Source organism: Diospyros lotus, chromosome 12 (assembly GCF_014633365.1).
Source record: "Diospyros lotus cultivar Yz01 chromosome 12, ASM1463336v1, whole genome shotgun sequence".
Classification (NCBI taxonomy): Eukaryota; Viridiplantae; Streptophyta; class Magnoliopsida; order Ericales; family Ebenaceae; genus Diospyros; species Diospyros lotus.
The window spans coordinates 26,044,827-26,058,424 of record NC_068349.1 but is presented as its reverse complement, the minus strand read 5'-3'; the positions used below and the strand labels follow the sequence as shown (position 1 = coordinate 26,058,424).

At 41.7% G+C, this 13,598-nt stretch overlaps 1 non-coding gene across 1 annotated transcript; it reads left to right on the top strand.

The window, feature by feature from the left end:
- The first annotated feature begins 7,243 nt into the window (after positions 1-7,243).
- LOC127787755 (small nucleolar RNA R71) lies at positions 7,244-7,350 on the top strand. Its single transcript, XR_008020220.1, has one exon. It is a non-coding gene; the product is annotated as a small nucleolar RNA R71 (small nucleolar RNA).
- Positions 7,351-13,598: the final 6,248 nt, after the last annotated feature.

Here is a 13,598-nt window from a genome sequence, read left to right as displayed (position 1 = left end):
GGGGATCTGGTTGTAGCCTGAATAGGCATCCATGAAACTGAGGAGGCGGTGACCAGCCGTTGCATCCACGAGCTGATCGATTTTGGGGAGAGGAAAGCTGTCTTTAGGACAGGCCTTGTTCAGGTCGGTGAAGTCGATGCAGGTCCTCCACTTCCCGTTTTTCTTTTTTACTAGGACCGAGTTGGCCACCCAGACCGGATAGTGGGCTTCCTTGATGAAATTATTTGCCAAGAGTTTGTCCACTTCTTCTTTAAGAGCGGCATAACGCTCCGGAGTCATTGGCCTCCTCTTCCGGCACACTGGCCTATAGCTTGGATCTACGTTGAGCCTGTGTGACATGACTTCTGGGGCGATTCCCACCATATCTTCGTGGTTCCATGCGAATACATCAAGGTTAGCTTTAAGGAAATCTGTAAGTTGGGATTTTACCTCGGGGGCTAGACTCTTGCCTAGCTTGAGGTGCCTTTCCTCGTCTGCCTCGCCGACTGAGATATCTTCGAGCTCTTCCATGGGACCGGTGGGTTTTTCGCAGTCGACCTCGCGTGGATCCAGGTCCTCCCATTGGCCAGTTGATCGCGGGCCGACCTTTGCGATGATATTTACCTTCTTTCCCTTTGCTCCCATTTTCAGGGCATCCTCATAGCAACGTCTTGCGAGGTGCTGCTCGCCTCGTACACACCCTACACCGTTGGGGGTCAGGAATTTCACCGTAAGCGACCTGGTTGAAGTGACTAGATCCAGGTCGTTCATCGCCAGCCTTCCGAGTACGACGTTGTATGCTGAGGGGCAGTCAATTATTAGGAATTCTGCCAAAGTAGTGGCCTGGCGGTTTGCATCCCCAATGGTGAGGGGAAGGCTGATCTGACCGACGGGAATCACTGCGTCCCCCGTGAACCCATAGAGTGGCTCTGGGGACGAGCTCAACTGTTTCGATCCCAAACCCATCTGATCGAAGCATGCTCTGTACATTACATTTACCGAGCTGCCCGTGTCCACCATTATCCTTCGCACTTCGGAGTTGCCGACCTGGGCTCGTATAACGAGTGCGTCGTTGTGAGGCCAATGGACGTCTCTGGCGTCTTCTTCCGAGAAAAACATCTTCTCTGGGATTGGGTTACCCCTAGGCCGCTTCGCGGGAACCGGCTGTTCGCCCGATCTTGCTAGCAAGACATGGTTGGCCTCTCGTATGTATTTGTCGCGGGATTTGTGAGAGGATCCAGCGAGGTGGGGCCTGCCATGGATCGTGTAGATGGTTCGTATAGCAGGTGATTGGTCATCATCGGTGGGGGGGCTGCCGCTGTACCGGCGGCTGGCTTGGTTGATTAGTCGGCCGCACCACGTAATCTTTTAAGCGACCTCTTCTTATCAGATCTTCGATGGCGTCCCTTAGGGCCCAGCACTCCGAGGTGTTGTGACCCGCCTCGTTGTGGTATGCGCAAAATTTTTCTTTGTTTCGGAATTTGTTTGGGGTTCTTAACGGGTTGGGCTTCCCGAATTCCTCTTTGTTCCTTTTGATGGTGAAGATCCTTTCTTGGGGGTCTGACAGGGCACAGTAGCTATCAAAGCGCTGTGATCTACGAGGTCGCTCATCTCCCTCTGCCTTCCGAGCTCGCTTGAACACTTCATTGCTCGAGTGCTCCCCCCGAGCTTCTCTTCCGGCGTCTCCGTTGTGCCTTCTCTTATTCTGGTTGGGGCCCCTAGCTTCTTCTCTCGACCCGACGGGTTTCTTCGTCCCGAAGGCGTCTTCCCATCGGATTTCCTTGGAAGCTCGTTCATAGAATTCCCCCAGGTCTTTGACCGGGGTTCGGTAGATGCTCTCGTAGAGCTTTCCGTCTTTTCGGAGGCCGGCGGAGATCGCCGTTAGGATACTTTCATCCGAGGGATCCTCGACGTTGCTCACCTCACGCCTAAACTTGGCGATGTAATCCCTCAGTGGCTCATTTGCTTTCTAGAATACGGTGGCGAGGTGGCGAGGTGGCAAGGTGGCGCGAGTTGCCTCCTTAGAGCCCTGTATTGGTTAAGGAACCTCTGTTGGCACTCTTCCCAGCTGTTGATGCTACGAGGCGGAAGGCTCCTGAACCAAGCTCGGGGGATGTCTCCTAAGATTGCTGGGAAGGAGCGACATTTAGCCAGCGAGCTGGTTGTCTGTAGATCCATTTGCACGTTGTACGCATCCAGGTAATCATAGGGGTCGCTGTCCCCATTATATTGTGGCATGCTCGGGACCTTAAACCTCCGAGGCAGGGGTTCGAGCTCAATCTCTCTGGTGAACGACATCCTATCCCCACGGCCATTATTCTGGCTGTGGACTCCTTGTCGTTCTTCCAGCTGTCGCACCATTTGATACAGCTCTTCCACAGTTGAGTCCGGTCCTACTGATTGCTGGGCTTGCGATCGCCTGCTTCTTTCTTGGACTGGGGAGCGGTGAATTGGGGACGGATAGTTATCCCCGATATCCTCTTCCGCGGGTGGGTGTCTCTCCTCCCGCGGTTGGCGGACCCTGCGAGGCGACGTCGGTGGGTCGTGGACAGCCTGTGCTTGAGCTTGGGCCAGAATTCTGACCGCGTCAGCGAGTTGCATTACCGTATTCTCCAATGCTTCCTGGCGCTGTTGCCAGTCCCGAATCGTCCCTGTCCCAGTGATTTGGACAGTAGGCTGGACAGGGACCCGTGGTGGTATGCCGGGAGCGTCTCCGGCCGGCGGCAGCAAAGGAGCATCGGCTGTCGGGGCAACGGGTCCTCCATTTGGTGGTAAGTCTCGTGGTCGGTCATGGTGATTTTCAGGTGGGTCGACCGCCGCCTCGGAACTTCGAGTATTCCTTCCTCTAGCCATGGCTATTGATCAGAGCGGCCCCTTCCTCTAGCGCCAAAATGTCGACGTTCAATTTCGGCCGACCGTGATTCGTTTTGGACCGCGGTGAATCAATCCAAAAATACCGAGAAGGAAGGAAACCCCCCCCCCCCAAAATTCCAAGCGTGTACACCAGACTCTTTTACGTGGTTCGGCCAGAACGATGCCTAGTCCAAGACCGCCGTCTGATTATTCTCTTAGAGTGGCGGTATCTGATTATTCTTTCCGTCCTTGCCCCTCATGATCTCTTTGACTCTCATTTATACTGAGGGGCTTTTACAATTTAGATAATATATAAAAATACAGTGATTGTATAATGGGGGACAAACAGTTCTTATCGCCTTCACAAGACCGGGAGTGGGATCCTCATTACGAGGGGCATGGGCTGTTACAGATAAAGTGATCGGACCCTACCTCTGACTTCTCAACAGCTTTGCCACTCATGCGAGCTGGCGGTTTTAGGCCAGCGACCTGGATGGGCCAGCGATCTGGAGGATATTTCAGGAGCTCGTTAGTCGATTGCTTGGAGCTCGTTGGGGGATTATCGGGAGCTCGCCATATGCTCGCTTTACGAGTTCCGGATCTTTGGTGGAGGCTGGACTTTCCTTGACGAGGTCGTCCGGGCCTTCTTGGCCTTGGGTGATTGGGCCGGTCTATCGGACCGAGTCTGGCCCATGCGGGGTGATACGGGAAATGCATATAACAGTAGGCCAATAAAAGCCAGTTTGTAAAACCTTAGTCGCGGTCTTAGAAGGTCCATGATGTCCACCCACTTCTTTGTCATGACAAAAACTGAGTATGTTGTGCATTTCCCCCTGTGGTACGCATCTCCTCACCATGCCATCTCCACAAATCTTGTATAGGTATGATTCCTCCCAAAGATAGTACCTTAAATCTAATAAAAACTTCTTTTGATGAAATGATATGTCAGGGCAACTCATTACCTACAAGAAAATTAGCAAAATCAGCATACCAAGGTTCATCATTATCTCGCACAAAGCATAATTTTTCATCAGGGAATTCATCATGCAAAGATTGTTTAGCCATGCTTTCCACATGCTCCCCATCTAATCTTGACAAGTGATCAGCCACCAAGTTTTCAATGCCTTTTTTATCCTTAATTTCTAGGTCAAATTCTTGTAGTAATAAAATCCATCTTAGCAACCTATGTTTAGCATCTTTTTTAGCAAGTAAATACTTTAATGCAGAATGATTAGTATAGACAATTACTTTAGACAATATCGAATAAGGTCTAAATTTTTCAATAGCAAACATTACAGCAAGTAGTTCCTTTTCAATTGTTGAATAATTTTTTTGTGCATCATTCATAGTTCTACTTGCATAATAAATGGTATGAAATTTCTTGTCTATTCTTTGTCCTAAAACTGCACCTAAAGTATCATCACTTGCATCACACATAATCTCAAAAGGAAAATTCCACATGGGGGCTAAAACTATAAAAGCTTGGATCAATTTCTCTTTCAAACAATTAAATGCATGTATACAATCATCAGTGATTTGAAAAGGTGCATCTTTTACTAGAAGATTAGTTAAAGGATTGGCAATTTTAGAGAAGTCCTTAATAAATCTCCTGTAAAAACCTGCATATCCCAAAAAACCTCTAACTTCTTTTATGGATTTAGGAAGAGGAAGTTTTTCAATTAATTCAATTTTAGCTCGATCCACTTCAATGCCTTTAGATGACACTTTGTGGCCCAAAACAATCCCTTCTTTAACCATAAAGTGACACTTTTCCCAATTAAGAACAAGGTTAGATTCCTCACATCTTTTGAGCACCTTACAAATTATGCAAGCATGCATCAAATGAAGATCCAAAAATAGAGAAATCATCCATAAAAATTTCCATAAAATCATCAATGAAGTCTGAAAAGAGAGAGATCATGCACCTTTGAAATGTTGCAGGAGCATTACACAAACCAAAAGGCATTCTCCTAAATGCAAATGTTCCATATGGGCATGTAAAAGTAGTTTTCTCTTGGTCTTCAGGAGCAATAGGAATTTGGTGATAACCAAAATAACCATCAAGAAAACAATAAAATTCTTGACCCCCAAGTTTTTCAATCATTTGATCAATAAATAGGAGGGGAAAGTGATCTTTTCTAGTAACATCATTTAATTTCCTATAATCAATACACACCCTCCATCTCGTTACTGTTCTTGTGGGAATTAATTTATTATTTTCATTTTTCACCACAGTAATACCACCCTTTTTAGGCACAACTTGCACAGGACTTACCCAAGAAGAATCAGAGATAGGAAAGATAATACCTGAATCAAGCCATTTTATCACCTCTTTCTTTACTACCTCTTGCATATTAGGATTTAACCTTCTTTGGGATTGCACCATAGGCTTGAATCCTTCTTCCATCAAGATTTTGTGCATGCAAATTGATGGACTTATTCCATGAATATCAACAATGCTCCATCCAAATGCCTTTTTGTGCTCCATAAGCACCCTCATCAACTTTTCTTCCTCAAGACCTATCAAAGAAGAAGAAATAACCACAGGTAAGCTAGATGAATCCCCCAGATAAACATATTTTAAATGAGAAGGAAGAGGTTTAAGTTCAAGAATAGGAGGCTTCTCAATTGACGGTCTGGCTTTCGAAGAAGAGGAAGAGGAAACATCCAAAGGTAGCAATTTGTGTCTTTTGGATGGATTGAATTTTTACTTTTCTCCCAAATAGCCCACAGCCTCCTTGTGTTGTTCATCTAAAATTTGATCCTTCACATCAAAAGAGTTAGCAATGCAATTTTCTATGGGGTCATCTAACCTTAATGCATGAAATTTCCTATCCACCAAATTTCAATGCAATCTATCCTTAAGACTTCATTTTCATTTCCATTTGAATGTTTCATAGCCTTAATCACATCAAACACAACTTCTTCATCATTATTTCTAAGGCTAAGTTTTCCTTGTTGGACATCAATTAAAGCTCTCCCGGTAGCGAGAAAAGGTCTCCCTAAAATTAGGGGCATATCATGATCTTCTTCCATGTCTAGAACAATAAAGTGAAGAGGAAAAATAAATTTATCTACTTTTACCAAAACATCATCCACTACTCCCCTTGGATATTTGATACTTCTATCAGCCAACTGAAGAGAAACAGTGGTGGGTGTTGGTTCTTTTAATCCAAGTTTCCTGAAAACATAAAAGGGCATCAAATTAATACTTACACCGAGGTCACATAAAACCTTATCAAAATTAATTCCACCAATAGTGCAAGTAATACAAAAGCTCCATGGATCCTTAAGTTTTGGAGGCAATTTATTTTTTAGAATTGCAGAACATTCTTCATTAAGTTTCACCATCTCAAATTCCTCAAACTTCCTTTTGTTTACAATTATGTTTTTCAAAAATTTGGCATAACTTGGCATCTGTGATATAGTATCAAGGAGAGGGATGTTAATATGCAACTTTTTAAACACCTCTAAAAATTTAGCAAATTGTTTATCCAAGTTAGCCTTAAAAAAACTTTTAGGAAAAGGAAGAGGCAGTTTGTAAGATTTTAAATTAAGTGAAGAAGAACTTGCCTTTTTCTCCGTTGATAACTCACGATCCTCTTCTTTAGCTTTAAGCTCTCGGCTTTCTTCCTCTTTTGAATGTTCTTCATGTTTTTCTTTACTTTCCAATTCTTTTCCACTTCGCAAAGTGATGGCTTTTACATGTTCCCTTGGATTCTTCTCAATATTGCTAGGCAAGCCTCCTTGTGGTCTTTCTGAAATTGCTTGGGCAAGTTGTCCAATTTGAGTTTCTAAGCTCTACATTCTTGCCTCTGTACTATTGATAAACTTTGCTATCATATCTTCCAAATTTGACTTCTTCTCCTGTGGAATTTGATGTTGTTGTTGTTGAAAGCCGGGGGGCACTCTTTGTTGATTATTACTCCAAGAAAGATTAGGATGGCTCCTCCATCCTGGATTGTAAGTGTTGGAATAGGGATTAAAATTTGACCTGTTGCCACCATAAGAAATAAAATTAGCTTGTTCAGAAGAACTAGAAGAAAAAGGGTTTCCTACTTGACAATCTACACTCGCATGTCCCTTTCGCCAACAAAGCTCGCAAGAAAGAAAATGAGAAGTAGAAGAAGAAGCATTCATAGTTGAAACCCCTAAATTACCCAAATTCTTTTTTAATTCAGCAATTTGAACAGATAAAGCAGTGATAGAATCAACATTATAAATTCCAACTCCTTTTTTATTTGCTCTCTCATTGTCCCATTGATAACTATTGGCTGCCATCTCCTCCAAAAGTTCATATGCTTCCTCGTGAGTTTTCCTCATAAGGGTACCACCTGCAGTTGCATCTAATATCGAACGAGAAGATTGATTAATGCCACTATAAAAAGTTTGCACTTGCATCCAAACAGGTAGACCATGGTGAAGACATTTCCTAAGCATTTCTTTAAATCTCTCCCACGACTCATATAAGGATTCATTACCAAATTTTGAAAAAGTTGTTATGTCATTCCTTAATTTAGCCGTTTTAGAAGGTGGAAAATATTTAGATAAAAACTTTTGTGCTAAATCATTCCATGTAGTAATAGAACCTGCAGGAAGAGAATTAAGCCATTCTTTTACTCTATCTTTCAAGGAAAAGGGAAACAACCTAAGTCAAACTGCATCCTCACTAACTCCATTATGCCTAAATGTATCACATATTTAAAGAAAATTAGCAATATGAGAGTTAGGATCATCATTAGGGCCAGAAAATTGTACACTCATCTGGATCATTTGAATAATTGCAGGCTTGATCTCAAAGTTGTTTTCTTGCACATTGGGCCTCCTAATGCTTGAGGTAGTGCCATCCAGAGTAGGTGTAGCATATGAGCTCAATGTCCTTGGATTATTTTGAGTCTGTTGTTCTTGCTCCATCTTGCTCTTTTTCTCATTCTTTTGCTTTTTTAGAGTTTTTTCAATTTCTTGATCAAGGGGTATTAATTCTCCACCACTAGCACGTGTCATGCACCATTGAAACCTACAAAGAAAAAAAAAATACTAAAAATTAAAAATAAAATTTCAAAAAAAATAATAAATAATAAAATTAAATTAAAATTGCAAATCCTAAAAGAAAGGAAAAAGATGTTCAATCTAAGGCTAAATTATGCAGTTTTGATATGCAATAAACTAGTTCCCGGCAACGGCGCCAAAAACTTGATGAGTGATTTTATGCACAATTAATTCGAGCAAGTGCACCCTAGTCAAATATGCATATAGTGATAAAAAGAGTGTCGATCCCACGAGAGCTAGATCACAATACCAAAACAATTTTAATTAGCCTAAGTTGAATTAATTAATTAATTGGATAAATAAAAAGAAGAATAAATAGAAAATTGAATTCTTTGGGAGAAAGATTAATTAATGAATGCACTAGGGTTTAGATTTCATTTAATCTGGATTATCTAATTATCTATTCAACTTGATTCAAAATCACAAATACTTTTACAGTATTTTATAATTATTTGCATGTGATGGTGGATTTTCCTCAATTAATTAATAAGTTTTCTCAAGTCATATTAATCCTTTATTAATTCAATTTCACTATCAAATTTTTGAGCAGATATCAACGAAATAAATAAGCAATAAGTTCTTTGGAAACCTCTAATCTCGGAAGGGAATTTGACTCACTAAGCTTCCTCGATTCTCATACATAAGCTAATCATCTTTCGATTTCATAGTCAAGCATGTGATTTATATTGCCTATGGATCTAATTTATAACAATCCTTTAATCAGTCATGCATAAATCATTAAATCATTAAAATGTGACCAATCTTTTAAAGCATTAAACGCGACAATATAAATTCTTCATGCAAATAATAATCGAGTTTTGAATCAAACTAAACAAATAATCACATAATCCCAGAATTAAAATCCATCCAAATCCTAGCTAAAATAAATTAGCTAGACATTATTAAAGTAATAATAACAACATAAAATTGAATGAAGAAGAGAGGATGCTCCCTGCCCAGATCTGAAACAGATCTGGGTCGCAATTGATGCTGTGTGTTGCGCCACTACCCGCTCCAATCTTTCTATTTTTCTCCGTGCGCCGCTGTTTCAGATCTGGATCGCAATTGATACTGCGTGTTGCGCCACTACCCACTCCAATCTTTCTATTTTCCTCCGTGCGTCGCTTCAATTGTTGGCTGTGTTCGTCGTTTCCACTATGCGTGCCCAAAAGCCTCCAATTTTTCTTCTTGCGCCGCGTCCAGAAGCTCCCTCTTAATTCATCCATTATGCGCGTGCTCGACCGCTTCAATTCCTTCCTTCTCTCCCATTCCCTGCCTCAATTGTAATATAATAATATACTAGTGGTTCACCCATGCGATGCATGGGTATTGTAAAAAAAAAATAATTATTAAAGTGAAAGTTATATAATTTATTTGGTAGTTACAATAAATGAAAATCACAATAAAGAAGAAAAAAATAAATAAAATAATCGTATTATAATCATGAAAATACAACAAAATGATCACATATTTTGAAAGATTTCCTTATATGCATTCAAGGGTAGACGAACAATTAAAAGCACGTAACTCTATTTCGAAACCATGTAAAAAATAAACTTAAATTAACATGTAATACAATAAATAATGCGTAAAAAATAAAAAAATTATACAATAACAGGAAAAAAAAAGAAATAAACGATAACCAACCTATTTATTCTGAAATATGTATTCATGGATAGATATTTTATTTTTTTAGATTTTCACGTGTATTTGTTTCATATGTGCTTACCATACAAACCCTCAAGGCCTAATTTTTCTTAGTTGCATTTACATCACTCACTTGATAGAATAATGGTGCTATGTTACACCAGAATACCAAATTAAGTAAAAAAATACGGTTAATTTTTACTAAATAAAAGTAAAGAAGAATAGAAAATTTGAGAAGAAGAATCGAGAAAGGAGAAGAGAGGAAATGGAAGGATTGAACAGGAATGGAGAGGAAGAAGAGAGAGATATTTGCTTTCTTTTATTAATTTATCTTTCTTCAAATTCTCCTATTTCTCTTAATTTATCAAATTACATGCAACCATTAAATTTCTCTTTTTTCCCACGCTTTGCTACACAATTCGAATCTTACTTACTTAACAAAATTTTCAAAACACAAATTTAATTTGCATTTAATTTCTCTAATTCCAACATATAGCATATCTTCATAGTAGACTAAGGAGAAAAATGAGAATTAAATAAATGACAATAATCAATTAAGTTGAAAAATAAAATTATGACATTTAAAATTATAAAAAATAAATTTAAATTAATTAAATTGTAAGTAAAATAAAGATAATTTAAATAATCAATTAATTATATGAATAATAATAATCAAATTTTTTAAATTGATTATCCATACATGACTTTACATATTTCTCCTAACAATTAATTACCACATTTAAGACTGGTCAAATTTTTAAGGAAGCAAAAAAAAAAAAGAAGTTAAAAAAGAAAATTATAACATTTAAGTTATATATAAAATTATAATATTTAAAATTATAAAAAAATTAATTTAAATTAATTAAACTATATATAAAATAAAGATAATTTAAATAATCAATTAATTATATAAATGATAATAATCAAATTTTCAAAATTGATTATCCATGACTTTACATATTTCTTCTCGCAATCAATAACCATATTTAAGACAGGTCAAATTTTTAAAAAATAATAAAAAAAAGTTAAAAAATAAAATTATAATATTTAAATTATATATAACATTTAAAAATATAAAAAATAAATTTAAATTAATTAAACTATATATAAAATAAGAATAATTTAAATAATTAATTATATAAATAATAATAATTAAATTTTCAAATTGATTATTCATACATGGCTTTACATATTTCTCCTGACAATCAATTACTATATTTAAGACGGATCAAATTTTTAAGAAAGCAACAAAAAAAATAAAGTTAAAAAATAAAATTATAACATTTAAGTTATATATAAAATTATAACATTTAAAATTATAATAAAATAAATCTAAATTAATTAAACTATATAAAATAAAGATAATTTATATAATTAATTAATTATATAAATGATAATAATCAAATTTTTAAAATTAATTATACACACATGACTTTACATATTTCTCCTGACAATCAATTACCACATTTAAGACATGTCACATTTTAAAAAAACAACAAACAAAAATAAAGTTTTATATAAAATTATAACATTTAAAATTATAAAAAATAAATTTAAAATAATGAAACTATATATAAAATAAAGATAATTTAAATAATTAATTAATTATAATTGTTATGCGTGAAGATACTGAAGAGCGATGCAAGCATGGCAGCCAAAAAAGTGCCACGTGGCGGCCTGAGGAAGCGCCACGTGGTGGAAGGAGGCCACCCAGGGGCGCGGGCGCGCCTAGCGCGGCCCTCCGCGCTCGCGCAGCCCCGCGCTCGCCTGGCCAAGCAGCGCGCGGCTGCTTGGCGGAGGCCGCGCCCCTAGCCTGCGGGGGCCACCCCCGAGTGAGGGTCACTCGGGGGTAGGGTACCGCCGAGTGCCCCTCCTAGGGGGCGCAGCTGGGCGTGCGCACGGCTGCGGGCACGCAGCCGCGCGCGCGCCCCTACACAAAGGCGACCGCGCGCATTTGCGCGCGGTCCTCCCCCGAGAGAGGGTCACTCGAGGGTGAGGTACCCCCGAGTGCCCCCGCCCGGGGGCGCCCAGCTGCGCGGGCGCAGCTGGCGTGCGCACGGCCGCGCGCATTTGAGCGCGGTCCTCCCCCCCGAGAGAGGGTCACTCGGGGGTGAGGTACCCCCGAGTGCACCCCCCCTGCGCACAGGCGGCCCCGCGCGCCCTTGCCGGCAGGCGGCCGCGCACACCTTGCTCTCGGCCGCCCGCGCACGCAGCCGCCCGTGGGCGCAGCCGCTCACACGCACAGCCTCCTGCGCGCGCCCTCGCGCACGCCCCCCTTTCGCACCCGGTTCCGTGCACTTGCGCGCACGACCCCTCGTGCTCTCCTTGCCTGCACTCGTGCAAACCCCCGGGTGAGGGTCACCCAAGGCGCCGCACTGACATCAACGTGCCACGTGCCCCCTGTCCTTGAGCCACCGCCTCCAAGAAACTCGGCCTAAGGCTATTCCCGCGAGACTTGGTCAAAGCCTCTCCGAGATTCTTGCCACAAAACTCGGAACACGCGACACATGGATGCCCCTCTTGTTGCTATAAATAGGAGGTCACTTTCTCTCATTCGGTAAGCAATCTCTGACTCTCGCATTTACTCTCTTACTTTCGAATACTCAATTTCTACGGTGATCTAACTTAAGCATCGGAGGGTCCGCGCGGGGACTTTCGCCCGCACTCCTAACCGATTTATTCTCTAATAGGTCATCCATCGCTCGGAAACGCCCTGCGAGACTCACCCATCGCTGCCACATTACCCCTGGAGACTCACTCATCGCTCAGATACGCCATACGAGGGTCATCCATCGGTGGTTTCCCATTTTATAAATTTATTGTTGTAATCGTGTAACAACAATTGGCGCCGTCTGTGGGAAACGCAAACAAAAAACTGCAACACTCTTCCCTCATCATGGCTCAAACTCGAAGCAATCGCGAGACCCTCTCCCGTGGGGCCCAATCGCCTCGACGAGAAACCCTCCCTCGAGCGGAAGATCAGCATCAGTCTACTCGCGATGGCCCGTTACCCCTCATCCATGGGGGCCATCCGCCCCTCACCCATGAGGGACAGCCTCCCCTCACCCATGGTGGCCAACCGTCCCTCACCCATCAATCCCCTCGTGAGGGTCACCCGTCCCTCACACACCAGCAACCGCCCCTTCCAGAGCCCTCTCACCCACTAGGGGACCCAACTTCAGGTGCCTTCTCTTACCGCCCCACATATTCTCTCGGGACCCTACTCAGGTATGCAGATCCCATCCGTCGTACCTTGGGCTGAGTACGAAGCCCTGCGACAGCAACACGCTGAAGGAATACAAGCTCTGAGGGAAATGGCTGGTATTTTGCAAAGTCTGGTCCCCCACGGGACAATCCCAGCTGCATTGAGAAAGTTCATCCCGGAGATAGTTCCATCTCACAGGGCTCGTCAGGAGGTACCAGGGAACGACTCCTATCGAGACGCAAGCCCTGAAACCCACGTTCAACCTGTCCAAACTCGAAACAATCAACCAAGGTCTCCTTTAAGGGAAGATCACAGCCAAACATCCCCCCTTCGAGGAAATCATGGAGGAACTGACCGTCGAAAGACAGAAAGACGAAGCCCACAACGAGGAAGATATTCGGAAACAATAGCCAGCACTCCGATGGAAAGAGGCCGGGAGGCAAAACCCATAACCAAGCAAAATGATGGGCCTGAGGATAACCCTACTGCATTTAGTGCACGAGAGGCCGCCGATATGAAAAAGATGATTGAGCGGGTCCTACAACAGAATAAGTTATTACCTACCTCTGAGGAACAATCCAGAGGAAAGCTACCATTCGTGGCCGAGGTAATGGAGAAACCTTTGCCGAGGAAGTTCAAGATGCCTCAAATAAATCCTTATTCAGGAAAGGACGACCCGTACGATCACGTGCAAAATTATGAATCTTTAATGATGCTTCATGGATGGGACGACGAGATAATGTGCAGGGCATTTCCTTTAACCCTAACTGGGCATGCTCGAGCCTGGTTTAACGGCTTACCCGAGGCATCTATCTCTTCATTCGGGCAGCTAAAAACAGAATTTATCAAAGCATTCATTATTAAC